This window comes from Hyla sarda, unplaced genomic scaffold, assembly GCF_029499605.1.
Source record: "Hyla sarda isolate aHylSar1 unplaced genomic scaffold, aHylSar1.hap1 scaffold_1159, whole genome shotgun sequence".
NCBI classification, from domain to species: Eukaryota; Metazoa; Chordata; class Amphibia; order Anura; family Hylidae; genus Hyla; species Hyla sarda.
This window is the reverse complement of record NW_026607780.1, coordinates 38,772-51,172: the sequence shown is the minus strand read 5'-3', so window position 1 is coordinate 51,172 and position 12,401 is coordinate 38,772. Positions and strand designations below refer to the sequence as shown.

General features: G+C 45.9%; 5 non-coding genes across 5 annotated transcripts; all 5 read right to left on the bottom strand.

The window, feature by feature from the left end:
• Positions 1–1,636: 1,636 nt before the first annotated feature.
• Positions 1,637–1,827, bottom strand: LOC130302262 (U2 spliceosomal RNA). Its single transcript, XR_008852543.1, has one exon. It is a non-coding gene; the product is annotated as a U2 spliceosomal RNA (small nuclear RNA).
• Positions 1,828–3,918: 2,091 nt separating this feature from the next.
• On the bottom strand, positions 3,919–4,109 carry LOC130302260 (U2 spliceosomal RNA). The gene has a single exon (XR_008852542.1). It is a non-coding gene; the product is annotated as a U2 spliceosomal RNA (small nuclear RNA).
• Positions 4,110–6,205: 2,096 nt separating this feature from the next.
• LOC130302259 (U2 spliceosomal RNA) lies at positions 6,206–6,396 on the bottom strand. The gene has a single exon (XR_008852541.1). It is a non-coding gene; the product is annotated as a U2 spliceosomal RNA (small nuclear RNA).
• A 2,102-nt stretch (positions 6,397–8,498) lies between these two features.
• On the bottom strand, positions 8,499–8,689 carry LOC130302257 (U2 spliceosomal RNA). Its single transcript, XR_008852539.1, has one exon. It is a non-coding gene; the product is annotated as a U2 spliceosomal RNA (small nuclear RNA).
• A 2,089-nt stretch (positions 8,690–10,778) lies between these two features.
• LOC130302256 (U2 spliceosomal RNA) lies at positions 10,779–10,969 on the bottom strand. Its single transcript, XR_008852538.1, has one exon. It is a non-coding gene; the product is annotated as a U2 spliceosomal RNA (small nuclear RNA).
• Positions 10,970–12,401: the final 1,432 nt, after the last annotated feature.

The following is a 12,401-nucleotide window of genomic DNA, read 5'->3' as shown; positions in this document are numbered from 1 at the left end:
GCGGTGATGGTTCTGCTCAGGCAGAGCAGTGCTGATGCTCCTCATAAAGCTGTCGCTGCTGTGAAGGTTCTAGGTGACATCACAAATCCCTATGGTTACATACACAACAAAGCTGGGTTGTTGTTGTTTACACTCTGCAAGGCCTGTGGAAGTGAGTGACATCATAGCACTGTAGTTCTGAGGGTTCAAGATGGATGCAACAATCTCCTGTTGCTTCTATGAAGGCCGTAATAGACGACATCACCAAACAGCTCCATAGTCACATACACAGCAAAGGAGAGATGTTGTTTACACCTAGTGATGTCAGTGGTATTGAGTGACATCACAGCACAGTGCTAAGGCTCCTGGGCCTGGACACAGCAGCGGCTGCAATATCTCAACGGAGAATACGTTTATATCTATGTGTGTGTGTGCGCATATATATATATATATATATATATATATATATATATATATATATATTTCTCCGCCGAAATCACTTTTAAACCCATTTCCACCTTTTTTTCCCTTCTCTTCCTCTTACTTTTTTTTCACGTTTTTTTACGTTTTTCTCCTTTTCGCCTCTTTTCTGGGCGTATTATTCTTCTTTTTCTTCTTTTTTTTCGTCTAATGCATACCCCATCAGTGCAGCAATGCTTATTCAATACCGCCAGCAGATGGAGACACTGGGGGATAATTTTCTAAGGATTTATACTGATTTTTCCTGTCTGAATTTGTCGCACAGAAAGTTGCAGGCCAAATATGTGTGACATTTCTGCGACTTTAGCTTCTAGAGCATTTTTACAACATTATACATAGGTGCTGAATACATAAAAAGCGACTGTTCAGCGACAGACAAGTCGCATCGGCTGAAAGTAGGCCAGAATGTCAGTCCATGTTGGAGCAGGTTTAGATACAGTCTAAAGCATAGATCTCAAAGTCTGTGCACAGAATTTAGCAAGGGCCTCGCACCTTCTGATGCATCAGGTAGGTGCACAATAGCATAGCCTAACCCTCTGTACTTTGGTCTATATTGATGCGGGACATAGACAGCCAGCTGATGACCAATCCATTAGTGCAATGGATGGCTGGAAGCATTTGTCTTTGCCTTTGCAATACCACAGAAGCAATGCATGGTCAATGTACAGCAATGACACACCTGTGTGAACAGCCAGGAGACCCCCCCCCCCCCCCATGTTATGTTACATAGTTACATAGTTAGTACGGTCGAAAAAAGACATATGTCCATCAAGTTCAACCAGGGAATTAAGGGGTAGGGGTGTGGCGCGATATTGGGGAAGGGATGAGATTTTATATTTCTTCATAAGCATTAATCTTATTTTGTCAATTAGGAACATTCAGCACCCACCCGCTATCAAGGCAGCTGCCTATCATGTCATGCCCTACCTGCACAGGTGTGCTGGCTACTCAAATGATCCAATTAAGGAGGCCATTTAGTCAGCAGCAGCAGAAGTCCTGTGCCTGGACGCTCCAACAGGGGCCAGACACAAGCAGAAGCAGAAGCAGCAGAAGCAGCAGCAGCACCACCTTTTGTTTTTTGGCTGCAGCAGCAGCAAGGCCCACAGGGCTGGCTAGCTGGCTAGCCAGCAAGCAGGTAGCAATGAAAGTAGGAATCTTTCTTTTTAACCCTGTAAGGGGGTGGTGCACTGTACCCGAAGATACTGCCATATCGGGTCAATGCATAGGGCGACGGAAGCAAGCTTCGAAATCGGCCCCCGTTCTCAAAAATCCATTTAATATATGGTCCCCAGATAGGGGACGTATCAGATATTAAACTGATAAGAACAGATACTACACTTGATCTTAGCCAAAAGGCCGAGAAGCGATAACCGTGAAAGGGGCGGGCCCAACAAGGTCCCCTTCATGGGCACTATCACTGCTTGCTGTCAGGGAGGCTGCCAGACAATTTTCCATGCACACTCTGGGCTGGGGGGCAGTCAACCACCAGTACACACAGCAGAACCTAAACCCATACCATTATTGCTAAGCAGCAAGACAGGGGCCCATTGCACTCCCACGGGGCCTTTTTAAATGCAATCCATAACCCGGATTTGCCAGGAACCCTTCTTACTCCTCCTACTTGCATGTGACACTGGGCTTAGGATCTGCATAGGAAACACACACACAAGCACACACCTACCTTTGTTGCCTGCAGATGCCTCCTTGGCTGTCCCCAAACGGTATCAAACCAACACCCACGGGAAGCTGTAAGCATAGAGGACATGCCTGCACCCCATTGGACTTACCTGTGTGGGTTAAATCCGGGTTATTTGACAACCTATGGCGGTGATGGTTCTGCTCAGGCAGAGCAGTGCTGATGCTCCTCATAAAGCTGTCGCTGCTGTGAAGGTTCTAGGTGACATCACAAATCCCTATGGTTACATACACAACAAAGCTGGGTTGTTGTTGTTTACACTCTGCAAGGCCTGTGGAAGTGAGTGACATCATAGCACTGTAGTTCTGAGGGTTCAAGATGGATGCAACAATCTCCTGTTGCTTCTATGAAGGCCGTAATAGACGACATCACCAAACAGCTCCATAGTCACATACACAGCAAAGGAGAGATGTTGTTTACACCTAGTGATGTCAGTGGTATTGAGTGACATCACAGCACAGTGCTAAGGCTCCTGGGCCTGGACACAGCAGCGGCTGCAATATCTCAACGGAGAATACGTTTATATCTATGTGTGTGTGTGCGCATATATATATATATATATATATATATATATATATATATATATATTTCTCCGCCGAAATCACTTTTAAACCCATTTCCACCTTTTTTTCCCTTCTCTTCCTCTTACTTTTTTTTCACGTTTTTTTACGTTTTTCTCCTTTTCGCCTCTTTTCTGGGCGTATTATTCTTCTTTTTCTTCTTTTTTTTCGTCTAATGCATACCCCATCAGTGCAGCAATGCTTATTCAATACCGCCAGCAGATGGAGACACTGGGGGATAATTTTCTAAGGATTTATACTGATTTTTCCTGTCTGAATTTGTCGCACAGAAAGTTGCAGGCCAAATATGTGTGACATTTCTGCGACTTTAGCTTCTAGAGCATTTTTACAACATTATACATAGGTGCTGAATACATAAAAAGCGACTGTTCAGCGACAGACAAGTCGCATCGGCTGAAAGTAGGCCAGAATGTCAGTCCATGTTGGAGCAGGTTTAGATACAGTCTAAAGCATAGATCTCAAAGTCTGTGCACAGAATTTAGCAAGGGCCTCGCACCTTCTGATGCATCAGGTAGGTGCACAATAGCATAGCCTAACCCTCTGTACTTTGGTCTATATTGATGCGGGACATAGACAGCCAGCTGATGACCAATCCATTAGTGCAATGGATGGCTGGAAGCATTTGTCTTTGCCTTTGCAATACCACAGAAGCAATGCATGGTCAATGTACAGCAATGACACACCTGTGTGAACAGCCAGGAGACCCCCCCCCCCCCCCCATGTTATGTTACATAGTTACATAGTTAGTACGGTCGAAAAAAGACATATGTCCATCACGTTCAACCAGGGAATTAAGGGGTAGGGGTGTGGCGCGATATTGGGGAAGGGATGAGATTTTATATTTCTTCATAAGCATTAATCTTATTTTGTCAATTAGGAACATTCAGCACCCACCCGCTATCAAGGCAGCTGCCTATCATGTCATGCCCTACCTGCACAGGTGTGCTGGCTACTCAAATGATCCAATTAAGGAGGCCATTTAGTCAGCAGCAGCAGAAGTCCTGTGCCTGGACGCTCCAACAGGGGCCAGACACAAGCAGAAGCAGAAGCAGCAGAAGCAGCAGCAGCACCACCTTTTGTTTTTTGGCTGCAGCAGCAGCAAGGCCCACAGGGCTGGCTAGCTGGCTAGCCAGCAAGCAGGTAGCAATGAAAGTAGGAATCTTTCTTTTTAACCCTGTAAGGGGGTGGTGCACTGTACCCGAAGATACTGCCATATCGGGTCAATGCATAGGGCGACGGAAGCAAGCTTCGAAATCGGCCCCCGTTCTCAAAAATCCATTTAATATATGGTCCCCAGATAGGGGACGTATCAGATATTAAACTGATAAGAACAGATACTACACTTGATCTTAGCCAAAAGGCCGAGAAGCGATAACCGTGAAAGGGGCGGGCCCAACAAGGTCCCATTCATGGGCACTATCACTGCTTGCTGTCAGGGAGGCTGCCAGACAATTTTCCATGCACACTCTGGGCTGGGGGGCAGTCAACCACCAGTACACACAGCAGAACCTAAACCCATACCATTATTGCTAAGCAGCAAGACAGGGGCCCATTGCACTCCCACGGGGCCTTTTTAAATGCAATCCATAACCCGGATTTGCCAGGAACCCTTCTTACTCCTCCTACTTGCATGTGACACTGGGCTTAGGATCTGCATAGGAAACACACACACAAGCACACACCTACCTTTGTTGCCTGCAGATGCCTCCTTGGCTGTCCCCAAACGGTATCAAACCAACACCCACGGGAAGCTGTAAGCATAGAGGACATGCCTGCACCCCATTGGACTTACCTGTGTGGGTTAAATCCGGGTTATTTGACAACCTATGGCGGTGATGGTTCTGCTCAGGCAGAGCAGTGCTGATGCTCCTCATAAAGCTGTCGCTGCTGTGAAGGTTCTAGGTGACATCACAAATCCCTATGGTTACATACACAACAAAGCTGGGTTGTTGTTGTTTACACTCTGCAAGGCCTGTGGAAGTGAGTGACATCATAGCACTGTAGTTCTGAGGGTTCAAGATGGATGCAACAATCTCCTGTTGCTTCTATGAAGGCCGTAATAGACGACATCACCAAACAGCTCCATAGTCACATACACAGCAAAGGAGAGATGTTGTTTACACCTAGTGATGTCAGTGGTATTGAGTGACATCACAGCACAGTGCTAAGGCTCCTGGGCCTGGACACAGCAGCGGCTGCAATATCTCAACGGAGAATACGTTTATATCTATGTGTGTGTGTGCGCATATATATATATATATATATATATATATATATATATATATATATATTTCTCCGCCGAAATCACTTTTAAACCCATTTCCACCTTTTTTTCCCTTCTCTTCCTCTTACTTTTTTTTCACGTTTTTTTACGTTTTTCTCCTTTTCGCCTCTTTTCTGGGCGTATTATTCTTCTTTTTCTTCTTTTTTTTCGTCTAATGCATACCCCATCAGTGCAGCAATGCTTATTCAATACCGCCAGCAGATGGAGACACTGGGGGATAATTTTCTAAGGATTTATACTGATTTTTCCTGTCTGAATTTGTCGCACAGAAAGTTGCAGGCCAAATATGTGTGACATTTCTGCGACTTTAGCTTCTAGAGCATTTTTACAACATTATACATAGGTGCTGAATACATAAAAAGCGACTGTTCAGCGACAGACAAGTCGCATCGGCTGAAAGTAGGCCAGAATGTCAGTCCATGTTGGAGCAGGTTTAGATACAGTCTAAAGCATAGATCTCAAAGTCTGTGCACAGAATTTAGCAAGGGCCTCGCACCTTCTGATGCATCAGGTAGGTGCACAATAGCATAGCCTAACCCTCTGTACTTTGGTCTATATTGATGCGGGACATAGACAGCCAGCTGATGACCAATCCATTAGTGCAATGGATGGCTGGAAGCATTTGTCTTTGCCTTTGCAATACCACAGAAGCAATGCATGGTCAATGTACAGCAATGACACACCTGTGTGAACAGCCAGGAGACCCCCCCCCCCCCCCCCCCATGTTATGTTACATAGTTACATAGTTAGTACGGTCGAAAAAAGACATATGTCCATCACGTTCAACCAGGGAATTAAGGGGTAGGGGTGTGGCGCGATATTGGGGAAGGGATGAGATTTTATATTTCTTCATAAGCATTAATCTTATTTTGTCAATTAGGAACATTCAGCACCCACCCGCTATCAAGGCAGCTGCCTATCATGTCATGCCCTACCTGCACAGGTGTGCTGGCTACTCAAATGATCCAATTAAGGAGGCCATTTAGTCAGCAGCAGCAGAAGTCCTGTGCCTGGACGCTCCAACAGGGGCCAGACACAAGCAGAAGCAGAAGCAGCAGAAGCAGCAGCAGCACCACCTTTTGTTTTTTGGCTGCAGCAGCAGCAAGGCCCACAGGGCTGGCTAGCTGGCTAGCCAGCAAGCAGGTAGCAATGAAAGTAGGAATCTTTCTTTTTAACCCTGTAAGGGGGTGGTGCACTGTACCCGAAGATACTGCCATATCGGGTCAATGCATAGGGCGACGGAAGCAAGCTTCGAAATCGGCCCCCGTTCTCAAAAATCCATTTAATATATGGTCCCCAGATAGGGGACGTATCAGATATTAAACTGATAAGAACAGATACTACACTTGATCTTAGCCAAAAGGCCGAGAAGCGATAACCGTGAAAGGGGCGGGCCCAACAAGGTCCCCTTCATGGGCACTATCACTGCTTGCTGTCAGGGAGGCTGCCAGACAATTTTCCATGCACACTCTGGGCTGGGGGGCAGTCAACCACCAGTACACACAGCAGAACCTAAACCCATACCATTATTGCTAAGCAGCAAGACAGGGGCCCATTGCACTCCCACGGGGCCTTTTTAAATGCAATCCATAACCCGGATTTGCCAGGAACCCTTCTTACTCCTCCTACTTGCTTGTGACACTGGGCTTAGGATCTGCATAGGAAACACACACACAAGCACACACCTACCTTTGTTGCCTGCAGATGCCTCCTTGGCTGTCCCCAAACGGTATCAAACCAACACCCACGGGAAGCTGTAAGCATAGAGGACATGCCTGCACCCCATTGGACTTACCTGTGTGGGTTAAATCCGGGTTATTTGACAACCTATGGCGGTGATGGTTCTGCTCAGGCAGAGCAGTGCTGATGCTCCTCATAAAGCTGTCGCTGCTGTGAAGGTTCTAGGTGACATCACAAATCCCTATGGTTACATACACAACAAAGCTGGGTTGTTGTTGTTTACACTCTGCAAGGCCTGTGGAAGTGAGTGACATCATAGCACTGTAGTTCTGAGGGTTCAAGATGGATGCAACAATCTCCTGTTGCTTCTATGAAGGCCGTAATAGACGACATCACCAAACAGCTCCATAGTCACATACACAGCAAAGGAGAGATGTTGTTTACACCTAGTGATGTCAGTGGTATTGAGTGACATCACAGCACAGTGCTAAGGCTCCTGGGCCTGGACACAGCAGCGGCTGCAATATCTCAACGGAGAATACGTTTATATCTATGTGTGTGTGTGCGCATATATATATATATATATATATATATATATATATATATATATATATATATATATTTCTCCGCCGAAATCACTTTTAAACCCATTTCCACCTTTTTTTCCCTTCTCTTCCTCTTACTTTTTTTTCACGTTTTTTTACGTTTTTCTCCTTTTCGCCTCTTTTCTGGGCGTATTATTCTTCTTTTTCTTCTTTTTTTTCGTCTAATGCATACCCCATCAGTGCAGCAATGCTTATTCAATACCGCCAGCAGATGGAGACACTGGGGGATAATTTTCTAAGGATTTATACTGATTTTTCCTGTCTGAATTTGTCGCACAGAAAGTTGCAGGCCAAATATGTGTGACATTTCTGCGACTTTAGCTTCTAGAGCATTTTTACAACATTATACATAGGTGCTGAATACATAAAAAGCGACTGTTCAGCGACAGACAAGTCGCATCGGCTGAAAGTAGGCCAGAATGTCAGTCCATGTTGGAGCAGGTTTAGATACAGTCTAAAGCATAGATCTCAAAGTCTGTGCACAGAATTTAGCAAGGGCCTCGCACCTTCTGATGCATCAGGTAGGTGCACAATAGCATAGCCTAACCCTCTGTACTTTGGTCTATATTGATGCGGGACATAGACAGCCAGCTGATGACCAATCCATTAGTGCAATGGATGGCTGGAAGCATTTGTCTTTGCCTTTGCAATACCACAGAAGCAATGCATGGTCAATGTACAGCAATGACACACCTGTGTGAACAGCCAGGAGACCCCCCCCCCCCCCCCCATGTTATGTTACATAGTTACATAGTTAGTACGGTCGAAAAAAGACATATGTCCATCACGTTCAACCAGGGAATTAAGGGGTAGGGGTGTGGCGCGATATTGGGGAAGGGATGAGATTTTATATTTCTTCATAAGCATTAATCTTATTTTGTCAATTAGGAACATTCAGCACCCACCCGCTATCAAGGCAGCTGCCTATCATGTCATGCCCTACCTGCACAGGTGTGCTGGCTACTCAAATGATCCAATTAAGGAGGCCATTTAGTCAGCAGCAGCAGAAGTCCTGTGCCTGGACGCTCCAACAGGGGCCAGACACAAGCAGAAGCAGAAGCAGCAGAAGCAGCAGCAGCACCACCTTTTGTTTTTTGGCTGCAGCAGCAGCAAGGCCCACAGGGCTGGCTAGCTGGCTAGCCAGCAAGCAGGTAGCAATGAAAGTAGGAATCTTTCTTTTTAACCCTGTAAGGGGGTGGTGCACTGTACCCGAAGATACTGCCATATCGGGTCAATGCATAGGGCGACGGAAGCAAGCTTCGAAATCGGCCCCCGTTCTCAAAAATCCATTTAATATATGGTCCCCAGATAGGGGACGTATCAGATATTAAACTGATAAGAACAGATACTACACTTGATCTTAGCCAAAAGGCCGAGAAGCGATAACCGTGAAAGGGGCGGGCCCAACAAGGTCCCCTTCATGGGCACTATCACTGCTTGCTGTCAGGGAGGCTGCCAGACAATTTTCCATGCACACTCTGGGCTGGGGGGCAGTCAACCACCAGTACACACAGCAGAACCTAAACCCATACCATTATTGCTAAGCAGCAAGACAGGGGCCCATTGCACTCCCACGGGGCCTTTTTAAATGCAATCCATAACCCGGATTTGCCAGGAACCCTTCTTACTCCTCCTACTTGCATGTGACACTGGGCTTAGGATCTGCATAGGAAACACACACACAAGCACACACCTACCTTTGTTGCCTGCAGATGCCTCCTTGGCTGTCCCCAAACGGTATCAAACCAACACCCACGGGAAGCTGTAAGCATAGAGGACATGCCTGCACCCCATTGGACTTACCTGTGTGGGTTAAATCCGGGTTATTTGACAACCTATGGCGGTGATGGTTCTGCTCAGGCAGAGCAGTGCTGATGCTCCTCATAAAGCTGTCGCTGCTGTGAAGGTTCTAGGTGACATCACAAATCCCTATGGTTACATACACAACAAAGCTGGGTTGTTGTTGTTTACACTCTGCAAGGCCTGTGGAAGTGAGTGACATCATAGCACTGTAGTTCTGAGGGTTCAAGATGGATGCAACAATCTCCTGTTGCTTCTATGAAGGCCGTAATAGACGACATCACCAAACAGCTCCATAGTCACATACACAGCAAAGGAGAGATGTTGTTTACACCTAGTGATGTCAGTGGTATTGAGTGACATCACAGCACAGTGCTAAGGCTCCTGGGCCTGGACACAGCAGCGGCTGCAATATCTCAACGGAGAATACGTTTATATCTATGTGTGTGTGTGCGCATATATATATATATATATATATATATATATATATATATATATTTCTCCGCCGAAATCACTTTTAAACCCATTTCCACCTTTTTTTCCCTTCTCTTCCTCTTACTTTTTTTTCACGTTTTTTTACGTTTTTCTCCTTTTCGCCTCTTTTCTGGGCGTATTATTCTTCTTTTTCTTCTTTTTTTTCGTCTAATGCATACCCCATCAGTGCAGCAATGCTTATTCAATACCGCCAGCAGATGGAGACACTGGGGGATAATTTTCTAAGGATTTATACTGATTTTTCCTGTCTGAATTTGTCGCACAGAAAGTTGCAGGCCAAATATGTGTGACATTTCTGCGACTTTAGCTTCTAGAGCATTTTTACAACATTATACATAGGTGCTGAATACATAAAAAGCGACTGTTCAGCGACAGACAAGTCGCATCGGCTGAAAGTAGGCCAGAATGTCAGTCCATGTTGGAGCAGGTTTAGATACAGTCTAAAGCATAGATCTCAAAGTCTGTGCACAGAATTTAGCAAGGGCCTCGCACCTTCTGATGCATCAGGTAGGTGCACAATAGCATAGCCTAACCCTCTGTACTTTGGTCTATATTGATGCGGGACATAGACAGCCAGCTGATGACCAATCCATTAGTGCAATGGATGGCTGGAAGCATTTGTCTTTGCCTTTGCAATACCACAGAAGCAATGCATGGTCAATGTACAGCAATGACACACCTGTGTGAACAGCCAGGAGACCCCCCCCCCCCCCCCATGTTATGTTACATAGTTACATAGTTAGTACGGTCGAAAAAAGACATATGTCCATCACGTTCAACCAGGGAATTAAGGGGTAGGGGTGTGGCGCGATATTGGGGAAGGGATGAGATTTTATATTTCTTCATAAGCATTAATCTTATTTTGTCAATTAGGAACATTCAGCACCCACCCGCTATCAAGGCAGCTGCCTATCATGTCATGCCCTACCTGCACAGGTGTGCTGGCTACTCAAATGATCCAATTAAGGAGGCCATTTAGTCAGCAGCAGCAGAAGTCCTGTGCCTGGACGCTCCAACAGGGGCCAGACACAAGCAGAAGCAGAAGCAGCAGAAGCAGCAGCAGCACCACCTTTTGTTTTTTGGCTGCAGCAGCAGCAAGGCCCACAGGGCTGGCTAGCTGGCTAGCCAGCAAGCAGGTAGCAATGAAAGTAGGAATCTTTCTTTTTAACCCTGTAAGGGGGTGGTGCACTGTACCCGAAGATACTGCCATATCGGGTCAATGCATAGGGCGACGGAAGCAAGCTTCGAAATCGGCCCCCGTTCTCAAAAATCCATTTAATATATGGTCCCCAGATAGGGGACGTATCAGATATTAAACTGATAAGAACAGATACTACACTTGATCTTAGCCAAAAGGCCGAGAAGCGATAACCGTGAAAGGGGCGGGCCCAACAAGGTCCCCTTCATGGGCACTATCACTGCTTGCTGTCAGGGAGGCTGCCAGACAATTTTCCATGCACACTCTGGGCTGGGGGGCAGTCAACCACCAGTACACACAGCAGAACCTAAACCCATACCATTATTGCTAAGCAGCAAGACAGGGGCCCATTGCACTCCCACGGGGCCTTTTTAAATGCAATCCATAACCCGGATTTGCCAGGAACCCTTCTTACTCCTCCTACTTGCATGTGACACTGGGCTTAGGATCTGCATAGGAAACACACACACAAGCACACACCTACCTTTGTTGCCTGCAGATGCCTCCTTGGCTGTCCCCAAACGGTATCAAACCAACACCCACGGGAAGCTGTAAGCATAGAGGACATGCCTGCACCCCATTGGACTTACCTGTGTGGGTTAAATCCGGGTTATTTGACAACCTATGGCGGTGATGGTTCTGCTCAGGCAGAGCAGTGCTGATGCTCCTCATAAAGCTGTCGCTGCTGTGAAGGTTCTAGGTGACATCACAAATCCCTATGGTTACATACACAACAAAGCTGGGTTGTTGTTGTTTACACTCTGCAAGGCCTGTGGAAGTGAGTGACATCATAGCACTGTAGTTCTGAGGGTTCAAGATGGATGCAACAATCTCCTGTTGCTTCTATGAAGGCCGTAATAGACGACATCACCAAACAGCTCCATAGTCACATACACAGCAAAGGAGAGATGTTGTTTACACCTAGTGATGTCAGTGGTATTGAGTGACATCACAGCACAGTGCTAAGGCTCCTGGGCCTGGACACAGCAGCGGCTGCAATATCTCAACGGAGAATACGTTTATATCTATGTGTGTGTGTGCGCATATATATATATATATATATATATATATATATATATTTCTCCGCCGAAATCACTTTTAAACCCATTTCCACCTTTTTTTCCCTTCTCTTCCTCTTACTTTTTTTTCACGTTTTTTTACGTTTTTCTCCTTTTCGCCTCTTTTCTGGGCGTATTATTCTTCTTTTTCTTCTTTTTTTTCGTCTAATGCATACCCCATCAGTGCAGCAATGCTTATTCAATACCGCCAGCAGATGGAGACACTGGGGGATAATTTTCTAAGGATTTATACTGATTTTTCCTGTCTGAATTTGTCGCACAGAAAGTTGCAGGCCAAATATGTGTGACATTTCTGCGACTTTAGCTTCTAGAGCATTTTTACAACATTATACATAGGTGCTGAATACATAAAAAGCGACTGTTCAGCGACAGACAAGTCGCATCGGCTGAAAGTAGGCCAGAATGTCAGTCCATGTTGGAGCAGGTTTAGATACAGTCTAAAGCATAGATCTCAAAGTCTGTGCACAGAATTTAGCAAGGGCCTCGCACCTTCTGATGCATCAGGTAGGTGCACAATAGCATAG